Source organism: Lepisosteus oculatus, chromosome 3 (assembly GCF_040954835.1).
Source record: "Lepisosteus oculatus isolate fLepOcu1 chromosome 3, fLepOcu1.hap2, whole genome shotgun sequence".
In the NCBI taxonomy this organism is placed as follows: Eukaryota; Metazoa; Chordata; class Actinopteri; order Semionotiformes; family Lepisosteidae; genus Lepisosteus; species Lepisosteus oculatus.
The window spans coordinates 4,465,045-4,477,940 of NC_090698.1; positions in this window are offsets into that span (position 1 = coordinate 4,465,045).

The following is a 12,896-nucleotide window of genomic DNA, read 5'->3' on the forward strand; positions in this document are numbered from 1 at the left end:
TAAGCCTCCCACCTGTACCCCAGATGCACGGCACCTTCCATTTGTTTTTCACAGTGAATAATTCATCACCTACATTTTCATGAGAGTTGCATGTCGTCTCTTTCACTGTATGTTTACCATCAATTTGAAACCGAAACAATTAGGCTGTGGAAGAGTGTTTTTATAAAATTAGCTTTCTAGTTTCCACCAGCGGGGTGTTTTTTTGGTACTTTTGTGAAGCACACAGAGTTTTTTGTTCGATAGGATTGTAGATCAACACCTTCTGTACTTCACGAGACAGAAGCACAGAGTGCAATATGCGATTTACCCAAGCACCCCTACTCCCTGACTAGTCCTGTAGTGTTTCACTGCTGCTACACAGCACACTCCTATCAGTCTGTCAAAAACTACACGCTTTGTAGAAGAAACCAGCATACAACCTGCTCTTTGGTAATGTTAGGCAGGAGGCGAAAGAAGTACAGGATGAGGAAATGGACTTTAAGGACCGTATAGAGAATATAAACAGTCTAACAACTTCTGCATCATCAGCTACTTTCTGCGGTTCTATTATTAGATGAGATTTGCAGTAAGTGCTGATTCATTAACACTCTTCTCCAAAGAAGAGGTTGCGAAATCTCGACAGTTACAGACACTTGCTCTCAGAATGACTCCGCTTTGGGAATTTTTCTTACCATCGCGCAGAGTTACAGTACATTTTTACGGGTGTTTTGCGAGTGTTTATGCCTTCGGGCCCCAAAAAAAGGCAACGTTCGGAGAAGGTTCCAGGTCTCGTTACCTTTTTGCCTCCAGAGAACCATCGCTGTAGACGAAGAGAAGTGCACGAGGGCAGCCGGCGCTCTAAGAGCCGAAATGAAAGGTAATTACGTCCATTTGGTCCCATTCAATGCCTAATCAGGGGCGACAGTGACACAGCCTCCACTGAGGGCCAAATTAGTTTCCCCCAGGCATGACTGACCAAACGTCCATATCCTGATATCGACTGCAAAGACATTTTGCACAGAGCCCTGCCTGGGAATGTTCACGGGGGTGGGTGGGGAGGGTGGGGGTACTCATTCCACTCCCTTTGATCCCCCCGCCTTTGAGTCCTGTCAACCGTTTTACGAGCTTAAGACCCTTCCACACTGACCAACATCTGTCACGTCTTCTCCCCGGCTGGGAAGGGAAAACTAGTGGGAGTCGGGACAGGGGTAAAAGAGGAGATGGAGGTGGGGTGGTGCTGCTGTGGAGGGGGGGGGGTCTCTTACAGTTCATTACCCCCTTTTCCTTGCTTCCCCTCATTTCAAGGGGAATTCATCCTTTCAGAGGGACCCCTGCCTCCTTCAGCACAAAGGAGAGATTAGATCTGCTTTTGCCAAGTCATCAGCTTTAAGCTGTTTTTATTTATCTTTTTGTACCGATTCCTCATGTGCAACGGGGAGGGAAACGTTTTCCGTGAGGATAGATGCAGGGAGGTAGAGGGAGTTCCATCATAAAAAACCTGACATTTCCGTCGAGCAGGATTCGAATTTAGCTGAGGGGTGAAAAACGGTGCCCACTGCTTCATGAAAGAAGCAGGAACATTGACCAGCTTTTGCAGATGGGTGGCGCTGTTAATTCCTGGTTCGGTTAGCAGTCGGTTTAGCAGCGGTTGTTTTTAGGCATATCCCAAAGAAGCTCAAGGCTAACACATGGCAGGTAGACCCCAGCTGAGTGAAGAGTAAGAAAGCAAGGAGCAGGACCTGCCCAGCTGCATGACAATGACAGGCATGCAGCAAGCAAGATCATGTGGATCATTGAACAAAGGTAAATGTTTTTCAATGTGTCCCACCCCCTTTTAAACCCTGACCTTTTTTATATGGGCTCTGATGGAGCTGCAATACGCCCCCCTAAAGGCAGGGGCTGCTTAAGACAGCTTTCCAGTTCTAAACAAAAAACACTAAAAAACTATCCATCGGTCCTAAAAGAAACTACAGCGACTGCTGTATTCCACTTTGAAATAATTCTCCCAAACACATCCATTTAGTTACACGGAAAACTACTCAAAAGTGTGAGTGCTACATTAAAGGCAGGCTGTAAGTTTTAAAGAGTTTTCTAAGACTCAATGTGTACAGAATTCTGCAAAGCCAAAACCCACTCATAGTGGTTCCCCTTGCTCTTGTGAATATAACACTGATAATTGCTTTCCGCACACGTTATACATTGTCACGTTGCAATTAATTATGAGTTTTCCCTGCTGCTTAGTATTTAATAGCTGTGAGGTGGGTGAATTGAATATGCGAAGAAAAGTAGTTTGATTGCTCTGAGCGGCTCGATAATAAATCTCCCGCAGCCAGCTCTGGATTTTTGAACACTCCCCCTAGTCACTTCCTTTCGGCTGGAGGGTTTTCTCTTGGTGCCCAGTACCACCCCCTGACCCCCTCTTCTTCAATGCCTCCCCACTTTTATTCCTGTGTCTTGGACTTGAGGAACAGATGAGGAAGAGGAGGATATAGGTGGCAAGTGCCCGGTAGAAACAGGAACACTGAAAGCTGACTTTGTTAGCAAACTTTCCATCCACCATCCACATTTTCTCTGACATCTAGCCCTAACTCCCCCCTCCTTCATCGTCTTACAATAACAACTCCACGCAAGACAAACCTAAAAAAAAACAAAATAAAAAGAAAGTGCGAAATTCGCCCCCAAAAACGAGCTTTTCTGCTCCCAAAGTCCTGTATTTTTTCAGAGCAGCGTCCTCAGTTCATTCTGCGCCCCCGACAGGTTCTGCCTTAAAAAGCAATAAGCAACAAGCTCATTCTGTTTTTCGTAGAACCTCCTGGAAAAAACAAAAAAACAAAACTGCGAGTTATTTTTGTTGGTCTGTCCTTGTCCCCGAAGCTGGCATTGCTGATGTTGATTACGAGAATGAATGAGCACAGTGAAATGAGCAAAGCAAAAACAGAAAAGCAACTAAGTAGCTATTAACTTCCTTTTTTTTTTAACCAAATGCAATTAGTGCTGTTGACAGCGAGCGTCTCAGCACTGGAGGCATGATGTATGTGCAGGCCTGGGGCTGGGGCCTTTGTGCCCTGCTATTGGAGCTCGCAGGCCAGCTGAAGCCCATGAAAAGACTGGCTGCTCACACTGGCGCGCTGGCGGGCCGGGAGAGAGCCAGAGATCCGGGGGGACAGATGGAACGAGTGAAAGGGATTGGCGAGCGATTCACTTTCCCACCGGCTGCCTCCCTCACTACTGGAAATAAACAATGCGTCCCTACGGTTCTCTGCCTGACCTGCCCTCCACCTCCAACGCCACCCCTTCGCCGTTCAGCAAACAGGAGTCCCTTTCTCTTTTACCGCGAGAATAGGGGAATTAAGCAAACAACACCCTAATTAATGCCGTAAATCCCGATTCTGTTTATTTCCAATCCGTTAACGCAATCCATTAGCAGCATTTCCATAATGGCTCATTTAAAAAGTCTTTTTCTCCGGCATTGAAAGATCCAGCCGGGCTAGTTCTGTAAAGAGAAAAAGATATTCTTCTAGAACAAAGAACGGAGGAAAGGCATTGTGATTAGCAAGTGTAGCAACAGGGTTGGCACCCCAACCCATTCAGCTGGCTGGGAGATGTTGCTTGTCTATTCACAGCAAGGCCATTGCCACTTTGCAGCTGAGATGTACCTTACGTCTATGGGTAACGAGGTAAACTTAAAATCACTGCCAGGCCATAGGAAAGCTGCAGAAACTACGCCAAATCCCTGCGGCAAGGCTTCATAACAGCATGCTTCAGACAGAATTGTTTCAAAGCCATGAGTCAGTTTGGAGGCAACCCAAACTTTGAACCAAAGTTGCCAGGGCTGATATCATCTTCCAGCTCTTCTGATGCAGTTCTGATGAAGCAATCAGAACGGGATCTTGAACAGTTCTTTAACCGTAGTGCAGGCACGCAGTTTTTGCTCATGTTTCTAGGCCCCAGGCCTCAATGTTGAATCAAGTCGGGGGCAACTCGTTGACTGGGAGGAAGCACACAACCGAATCCAGATATCAGCCAGAAACGTACCTCGATAAAAGATACAAACCATTTGGGGAAATACTGATGGGAGTGTTGACTATCTTCTAGCTACCTAGGTGTTAATTTCTGTCTTTCAATATGACATTGAATTTTTAATTACTGAAGCAAAACAATCGAAACACAGAATTTATCATCCCACACTCTCCACCATCAGCGCAGGCCTGTCTCTCACCTGCAGTGCAACTTGCTTGATCTTCAGTTTAAATCAGGTTTATACCCTTGCCTTCTTCAGTGCACAGTGCAGTGCTCATCTATCATTATGAAGGATCACAACAGTGACTTTTGCCGGTATATAAGAAATCACAGTAAAATAAATCAGTATATATATATAAAAGATCTCAGTGTGATCTGACATTTGTGAAGTTTTCCTTTGGTTACAACATAACTTTGTTACTCTTTGGTACACTGGAGCTTGGCAAATATAAAATGTTTAATATGAATTTTATAAGCATGTTTACTTATGTATATTGAAAAGCAAAGTCAAGGCAAGTTAAAGCTTGGAAACCTAAAACAGATTAGATTAGGATGGACAGACAAGCAGATGGGTGGGAATGCAGTGAGTTCACAGAATATTATGCAAATACGCAGTAGATAGAGTACTCTAGATATCTATTATATCTATATGTGTAAGTGAAAATCTGGAATGACTGGAGTCCTTAATCACAACGTGTTCCTGTATATACTGTTTAAATAAAATCAGTAGAGCTTATATCACAATCCCTCTACAGGCAAGGCGAGATTTTGCACACAGTTGATCAGATACTTCTGCATGTACAGTATCGACCTACATATCTGTTGCAGGCATGCAAAATTTTAAAGTGCATTTCGCTTTTTAAATTACACAAACCTCTGCAATACACATCACAGATCAGCACTGCTGCAGAATGATACAGGGAGTGACAAGAAAGCACCGTTCAGCTGTATGAAAACCAGGTTGTGGTGCAAAGGTGAAGCAGAGTTTATTTTGATCAGTGGTGTGTGCAAGATTTACCTCCATTGTGGTTTAATTATCATTAACGATTTGATGCCATGAAGGGGCACCACGGTGGAGGGCGGCCACTGCCAAAACCAATTTGGCTTATGCCTTCTAATGAGAGGGCAAAGCAGGCCCTAATGAGTTAAAGGAGTTTTAGTGGGGATTAGCGCTCATTCCAATCAGCTTGTTAGCTCCAGGAAAGTTAGAGATCAATGGCGGAATGATTTGAACATCAGCAGAAAAACTGAATCAGGACTGAAGACTGTCTCTTCAAGTCAGATCATTTCCTAAATCAACTGGTCCAGCGGGGAACCTGCCTCCCGGCCGCCTGAAGGGCTACATGCCATTAGTGGTCAGGGCCTTAAAAAGACCTCGATGCTGCGCTACCTGCAGTGAGCCTCACCTGACACAGTGGTACATCCAGCAACCAAACACAGACAGGGCTTGCAAGCTGAAATAGGTTATTTTCTTAGGGGTCCAACAGTCACATTCTCCTGAATGTAAGAAAACCGATCTGCAGTGGCTGTTTTTTCATTTCCATCCTTGTTGGCCACAACCCCTGTGCCACTCGGACAGGCCACACACCAGCAGATACGCTCTTCTGACTTGTCCGCGTTTCTGTTGTGCCCACTGGCAGTCCTAGTCCTAGTTTGGTCTTCAGCCAAACCTTCAGAGCCCTTCGATTGACACAAAAAGGATGTCCATTATCAGAAAACCACGTCTTCCTGGTAAGGGTCAGGGCAACTTGGAAGCATCTTGAAAGCATAGGGTACTAGGCAGGAAAACCAGGGCAAATAGATGAGAGCATGCAAGCTCCACTCAGAAGGTGCCATGTCAAGAAGTAAACCAAAGACCCAGGACTTGTGAGGCAACAGTCATAACAGCCACAAAACTGAAAAATGTCATATTGACATTGACGTGCTGTTTTACATGCACATTTGTTTGGACTCAAGACCTTTGCATTCATATTAAGTATATTTAAAATCACCTTCACAATTCTTGCCAACTGTCAACTCAACCAGACACTTGGTGAGTTTAGACAGTTAATTGCTCAAGTAATTAACAGGGAACTCCCAGAGGGGCATGAGGATCTGCCAGAGCTGGGCTGGAGCCCTCTGCTACACATGTGCAGCTATTTCACTTCATTGTTATGATAATTAGCAAGATACAGAATCATTTTTTAAAGAAAAACATTTCTTTCCTTTTCCTGCCTTGTTACAAAATCAAGAAAGCAACAGTTTTCACGGGTCAAAATTCTGCCACCTGGATGAAAATGATAAGATGGATGAGTTATGCATTCGATGCCATTTTCAGAAGATACTGCCCTGAATTTGTATACAGAAAGACAGAAGAAGAGGACAGAAACCCTTGAAAACCAAAGAAAACCAATAGGGTCACACTCCACCCAACTTATACAGGGAGCCGGACAGGAGGAAAAAACATATCGCCTACATTTAATAATCTGCAAAGGCACCACTGAAGCAGAGGGAAAAGTTTACATTCTGCTTTTGCTATGCCCATGTGCCTGCGTTACATTTGACTCATTCAGGGTTTAAAGGAAAGAGCCTCTTTTCTCCATCATGCTCATTTATGAGTTTCTCTTTCTCCTGCTGAGAAGCAGCTTGCACAAAGGCGGAGGGGGGGACCATGTGAGCCAGCTAGCGCCACACTCTGAAAAGTAGAACGAAGAAGCGTTTCGGCTGTGAAGCCTTCTTTGGGGGCAGAAACTTGCAAAAGTAAAAAAAAAAACAGGGCAGAATACATCTGTGCTGGGACTCCAGGTTTGGATTCATCCCGATTCATTTATTCTCCTGTCCCACCAGCATTTAAACTTCAAAGCTCGAGCAGCGCGGGTTTGTCCAGCTCGACAGCAGCAGATGCAAGTGTGCCCTCAGTATTTCTTCTGCCCAGTTTGGATCGATCCTCGGTGCACCTCATTATGGAGATGCAGGGAGAATAAAGGGGGGAAAAAGGGTGGGAGAGTGGAAGGGAGGGGGGGTAGATAGTGCCCAGGGTTGAATAGCAGCCAAAAAAACAAAACAACACAAAAAAATGTCCTCCCGATTATTGATCGCATTCTCCTAATCCCGGGGCTGAGACATGGGAATGCAGGCCGCGCGGCTGAATCCGAACATCTGTTCCCGAAACCGTCACAGGAACCTGGGGGCGGGCAGCCCGGGGACAGAGAGGGAGCAGTCACAAGAAAAACAAGGAAGGAGGCAAGTGGGGAGGGGGAGAGCCGGAGAAGTGGGAGGGAAGAAAAAGAGGGAGGGGGTTGGAAGAAGGGGGCATTTCCAAATATCACCCATTGCATCACAGGCTCCAAGCTGCGTGAGAATCTTTTGCCCTGCTTTGTTGTGGAAATGAAATTGAAATGGGGGACAGGACATCAGGGAATTGGAACACAGGCTGCTGTAGTGTGTTAGGGGCTGCTCTATTGTTTGCATAGTAGTCCCTGGAGGGCACCAGCGGCAACGCTTCAATAGCCCAGCTCATCTCCCTCCAAACAAGGAGTACATTAGCCAGCTCGCACACGTGTGAGAGTGGAGGAATACTCCGGGTTAGAGGAGGTGTGCGGCCAGGAGCCTGAAAAGGGCTTTGCATTGTACACCAGGTTTAAATGGCTAAAATCACCCTTGTTTCAGGACGCCGTGGATAAAAATGTCTTTCTTCAGCGGTTAGGATGGGACTGGAACCAATCTGTCCATCGATCTGGTGTCTTTTTCAGTCTTGTTAGGTGCAAAAGAGAAAGAGCAGAGGACGTGCATAAGAAAAACAAAAAAAGACCAGCCTATTGTACGTATGCAAGAAAGGAAAGACTTGGGAAGCTTAAAAAGAAAAGAATTGTGAAAGCCAAAAAGTAGCACAAGGCACTCAAGGAAGATGAGCACAGAAAAACCGAAGAAGCACAGAAAAATTGAAAATAAACCAGAATAATTCAAATAAACTTTAAAAAGTATTCAGATTGCCTTTATTTCTTAGTGTATCTCCAGCTGTCAAATTCAATTAAATCTTCTGGCAAGTTATTTTCAGTGCAGATAATCTCTTGTCACAGCTCTCTACTTTCGAGATCTGGAAAGTGAACCTTGGACACTCCAGGCAGGGCACTCCAAAGACGAGGAAGAAGCCTTCTGAAAGTCGGCACTGAAACACAGGTTGTTTTCTGTTGGATGGGTGATCTTGCTTTGCCTATTCAAATCCTGTTGCTGTTCTGAAATTTCTGCTGATGTCATATGAGCAGTACTCCATTCTGGGGGGGGGGGGGCTCTACCCCAAGTAATTCTCACCATCAGCCTCGCGGTTTAAAGAAAGCAGGCCACCGAGAAGAAAGGGTGATTTGTGGGAGATATAGGACTGCAGCAAAGCAGCTGCCAAAGGTCAGAGGTGACAGTCCCCGGAGCTCTCATCTGCCCTGCCTTCCACCATTGTGCCGCCACTCAATGAAACTGCACACAGCGATGGAGAGACAGGCCAATCGAGGCTGTGCTGTAGACAAGATCGGGCAGAGATCAGAAAGGAAGGCTCTCGGGAGAAGCTGGATTCTGTATGTGGGAAATCAATCTCCCCCCCACACACATGCCCTGCACCCCCACGGAGTCCACCAGGGGGAATTTCCAGGTGTTGTGCTCTCCAGAGCAACTTTCATGTCTAACTCTAGAGCTGTCAAAGCCCACCAGCAGTCCTTGCTCGGCAGCAGTACTTCAACCCCGTGTTAAATGAAGACAAGTAAAAATCCAAGAGGAAGCAATCAGGTTTTGAGATATGTCATTCCTATCTGCCGCTTTACACTGTGTGAGTTTTCAAAACTAGTGTTAAATCAAAATTAGCAAGTGGCTCATCTTACAAGCCAGTCCCACCATGTCAGCTGTAACTTTGGTAGTTAGGGAAAATGGAAAACTGCAAAAGGAACGGACACATTCAGTCTGGGGGCTAACATAAAAGCCCAAAACCTTGTTCCTTTGTGTACCCTACTGCCCATCTGCAGCAATCATTGGTCACTGTGTGTTTCCAAATCAATTAGGTCTCTGCACAGACAGCTAATGGGAAAACAGCCGTGTTGGCGCAGTGAGGAACTAAGTACAGGGTGTGAAAGCAAACAGGAAACATGCCCAGACAATCTATCAGCAGCCATATCACCCTGCAACTCACAGCTGACAGCCCACTGAAGCTCAGCAGGTGTGAGCCTGGTCAGTACCTGGATGGGAGGACTCCAGGGAAAAACTAAGGTTGCTGCTGGAAGAGGTGTTAGTGGGGCCAGCAGGGGGCGCTCACCCTGCGGTCTATGTGGGTCCTGATGCCCCAGTATAGTGACAGGGAGACTATACTGTAAACAGGCGCCGTCCTTCAGATGAGACGTAAAACCGAGGTCCTGACTCTCTGTGGTCATTAAAAATCCCAGGGTGTTTCTCGAAAAGAGTAGGGGTGTTACCCCGGCGTCCTGGCCAAATTTCCCATTGGCCCTTACCAATCATGGCTTCCTAATAACCCCCCGTCTATGAATTGGCTTCACTACTCTGCTCTCCTCCCACTAATAGCTGATGTGTGGTGAGCGTTCTGGTGCACTATGGCTGCCGTCGCATCATCCAGGTGGAGCTGCAGATTGGTGGTGGTGGAGGGGATCCCCATTACCTGTAAAGCACTTTGAGTGGAGTGTCCAGAAAAGCGCTATGTAAGTGTAAGCGATTATTATTAATTATTATTATTATCTACTGATACCAAAACAGAACTCACACGCTGAACTACAGCATGTCCTGGAAAAGCTGGGCAAAACAACAGCGATTCTCACAATTTCACATTTTTCACTCCCATATTTCTTTCCTGCCAGTTCGGAGGGTGACATTTCAGATTCCAAAAACACACAGGGCACTACGTTTGAAACCCCTTGCTCTTCTGAATCTCGCAAGGAAAACAGTTAGAATTTAAGTACAAAAGTGTAACGTGAATTTAAAAAAACTCTCAAGCTATTCCCACCACAGAGACAGAAACCCTAAACGGCGGGAATTTGAAAACGGGAGAAATAAGGAAGTCATTCAGCTCCAATCCCATGTGGCAGCCAGTAATACTAGGCAGTAATTATTTTTGCTATTATAGAACCCCTAAAAGATTTTCCAGATAAAACATATCTCAAAATATATGAAAAAAGAGTCCTCACAAAAAACTCTTCTAAATATGTTGTTGAAATGCTAGACAGCAGTTCAAGTGGCACCTTGCTGCTTCTCAGCTATTCCCTCAAACTCCCACCTTTCCTTTGTTGAGCCTCTTTGTCAGATCAAGGTATTCGTCAGTACCTTGACAAGGCAGCAGCTTTCCTGTACCAGGTCTTTCAGACTGCAAAGATGCTGGGTGTGCTTAAAGATGTGTGAGAGTATCTGTGCTTAAACGCCTCCTTTATCCCTCCGACGATGCGGCCTTTCAAAGGGGTGGCAGCTCAGGAGTGCATGTGGTGTTTTCTGTGGCATAATGACACATTCAGAGAAGCGTCAGACCTCTGGGTGAGCAGGCCCTTGAAACAGGCTTGTTCCCTCAAAATACCCACAAAACAAATGAGAAAATCTAGTCTGGAAGAGTGCTCATTACCGCTGATGTCTGAAACACTACAGAGCTTGGCTGGTGGTGGAGTGGGCCTTTTAACTGGAAATTAAAGAACTTTCTTTCCTCGGTGTTGCTGCCTGGCTTTGAACTACAGCAGTCTGTAATGGAGTAGCAGCCCCTGCTAGCTGGAAAGGCAGCTAAGTAAGTTGAAAGCAAGAGCCCAGCATAGTGCTATTTAACAAAAGACAGATGTCAACTGATCAGCAGCTATGGCACATGTTGCTGCCAGACAAAACTTTCCCATATTCCCCAGAACATTTTATCTAAATACGGACTAAAAGTAGCACAAAATACTCTTGATTTATATAAAGGCTATACAGCGTTAATACTAAAAACACACTGCAGTATGCATAACCGATTTTTACAGCTCTATTACAATCCATTATCATTAAATCCCATACCAACACACTGCCACAGATATAAGTAACAACACCAATAATAAACTATGAAACTACTGCGATCGCAGAGAAGGCATTTAATGATGTTCAGATTGCAACATTAGAAAAAGAGCAAAATGCTGTATAATCCTTGAATGGTTAACTAAAAGTATTTTTTAAAAATGTATTTCTTACAACTGATATGCATGCATATGCAGCACTTTTGTAGTATTCTCAACATGCCTAAGAATCTTTAATCATCTGGAACTGGATATTTTGCTGAATCATGATTTCATGTTCTCTTAAAAAAGGCTATTAATCTTAATAGTGTAGTCATCCACATAGGGAAACGGAAAATATGAAATTTGCTTTGCAAGTATTAAGAATACAATGGGAGTGACTACAGACATAACAATGAAGTGCATGTGCATTCCTGCACCTCTGTTTGGCACAACATGCAACTCCTTCTGAACATAATCATTCCAGTACTGACAGCCCGCATAAAAGTATTACCCATGAGAACCCACAGCGGTTGATATTCATCTTTTTTTTTCTTTTTTGGTCAAGGGAGGAAGCATTTTCAATTCTTGACTTTGTGCTCGATTGTGGTAGTTTCGTTTTTTATATGCACTTGGCACAATTAAGTGGCATGGGAAGTTATTGGCCTCACATCAAGTTAGTACGCTGGTGTCCTGGTAACAGGTGGCAGAGAAGATGACAAAATATGATGAATGTTGGGATTTTGTGAGGCAGAAGCATCACATGAACAATAATAGCCTCCACGTACTGTATGTATTTTCAAATTCACATCTTAAAACATATTTAAATACTTCGTTGGGGGAGTGCACCCCTCTAGTACTGTACTCGGTGTAGGCTAATTCAGTCCATTCATCCTTTTTCTAACTACTTTGTTCAATTCAGGGCCATGGGGGAGCCCAAGCCTAACCCAGCAAGCAATGGGCACATGGCAGCTTACACCCTGGACGGGACACCAGTCCATCGCAGGGCACACACAGACACCAACACAAACACCCACACATTCTCACACCAGGGCCAGTTTCCCAGAAGCCAATTAACCTACAGTACCAGTATGTTTTTACATTGTGGTAGGAAACTGGGGCGCACAGAGTCAAGCCACACAAACACAGGGAAATCATGCAAACTCCACACTGAAGGAATTCATTGAATTCATTCTGGACACATGGCTTTATTTCACAGGATTTTTACAGGATGACACCGTCCAATATTTTATTTTGCATGCTCCACAGAAAACCCTTTGAAACCTATGGACATTCTGCTATGTTTGCAAGTCCTAGGGGCTCAAGAGAATTTGGTACTTTTTCTCAAAAATCCTGCAGGAAGGGTTTTCCATTTGGCCCATGTCGCACCACAATGCTGATTTTGTAGATCAGATTTTGTAGTTTTCCCAAATGCACGAAGGTGAACCCAGAATGAGAAGAAAGGGAAAAATATTGCGTCCCTTGCTTTCAATAAGTCCTTCGGGTAAACAGGTAGTCCGAAATCAGAACAGTGAAAGTTATCGTTTGCTGTGATGACCTCATACGTTTTGATCATTTGAAGTTGGTGAGGGGATCGCCGAGGCTGGTTCTCAGCCTCTCCAACACTTAGCATGCACCTCAGCAGGGAAGTCAGAAGCAGAAGCTCACGTACAGTACTGCAGTATATAGACACTTTATTGCAACCCAAAAGAGGTTAAAGCAGCAAAAAAAAAATAGAACTGAAAGCCAGCAGACCAGTTCAAGCTGGTTTTCTATGGGCAAACATGGCTTCATAAATCATATAAAAAAGATTTTAATTTCCTAACGCATGTGGCTTAAAATTTGTCAATTCAATTCCCCATTTTTACTCAGACTCCACAGAGATGTCTAACACAGAGCATATTGCTAGAAAGCACGACTTGGTAT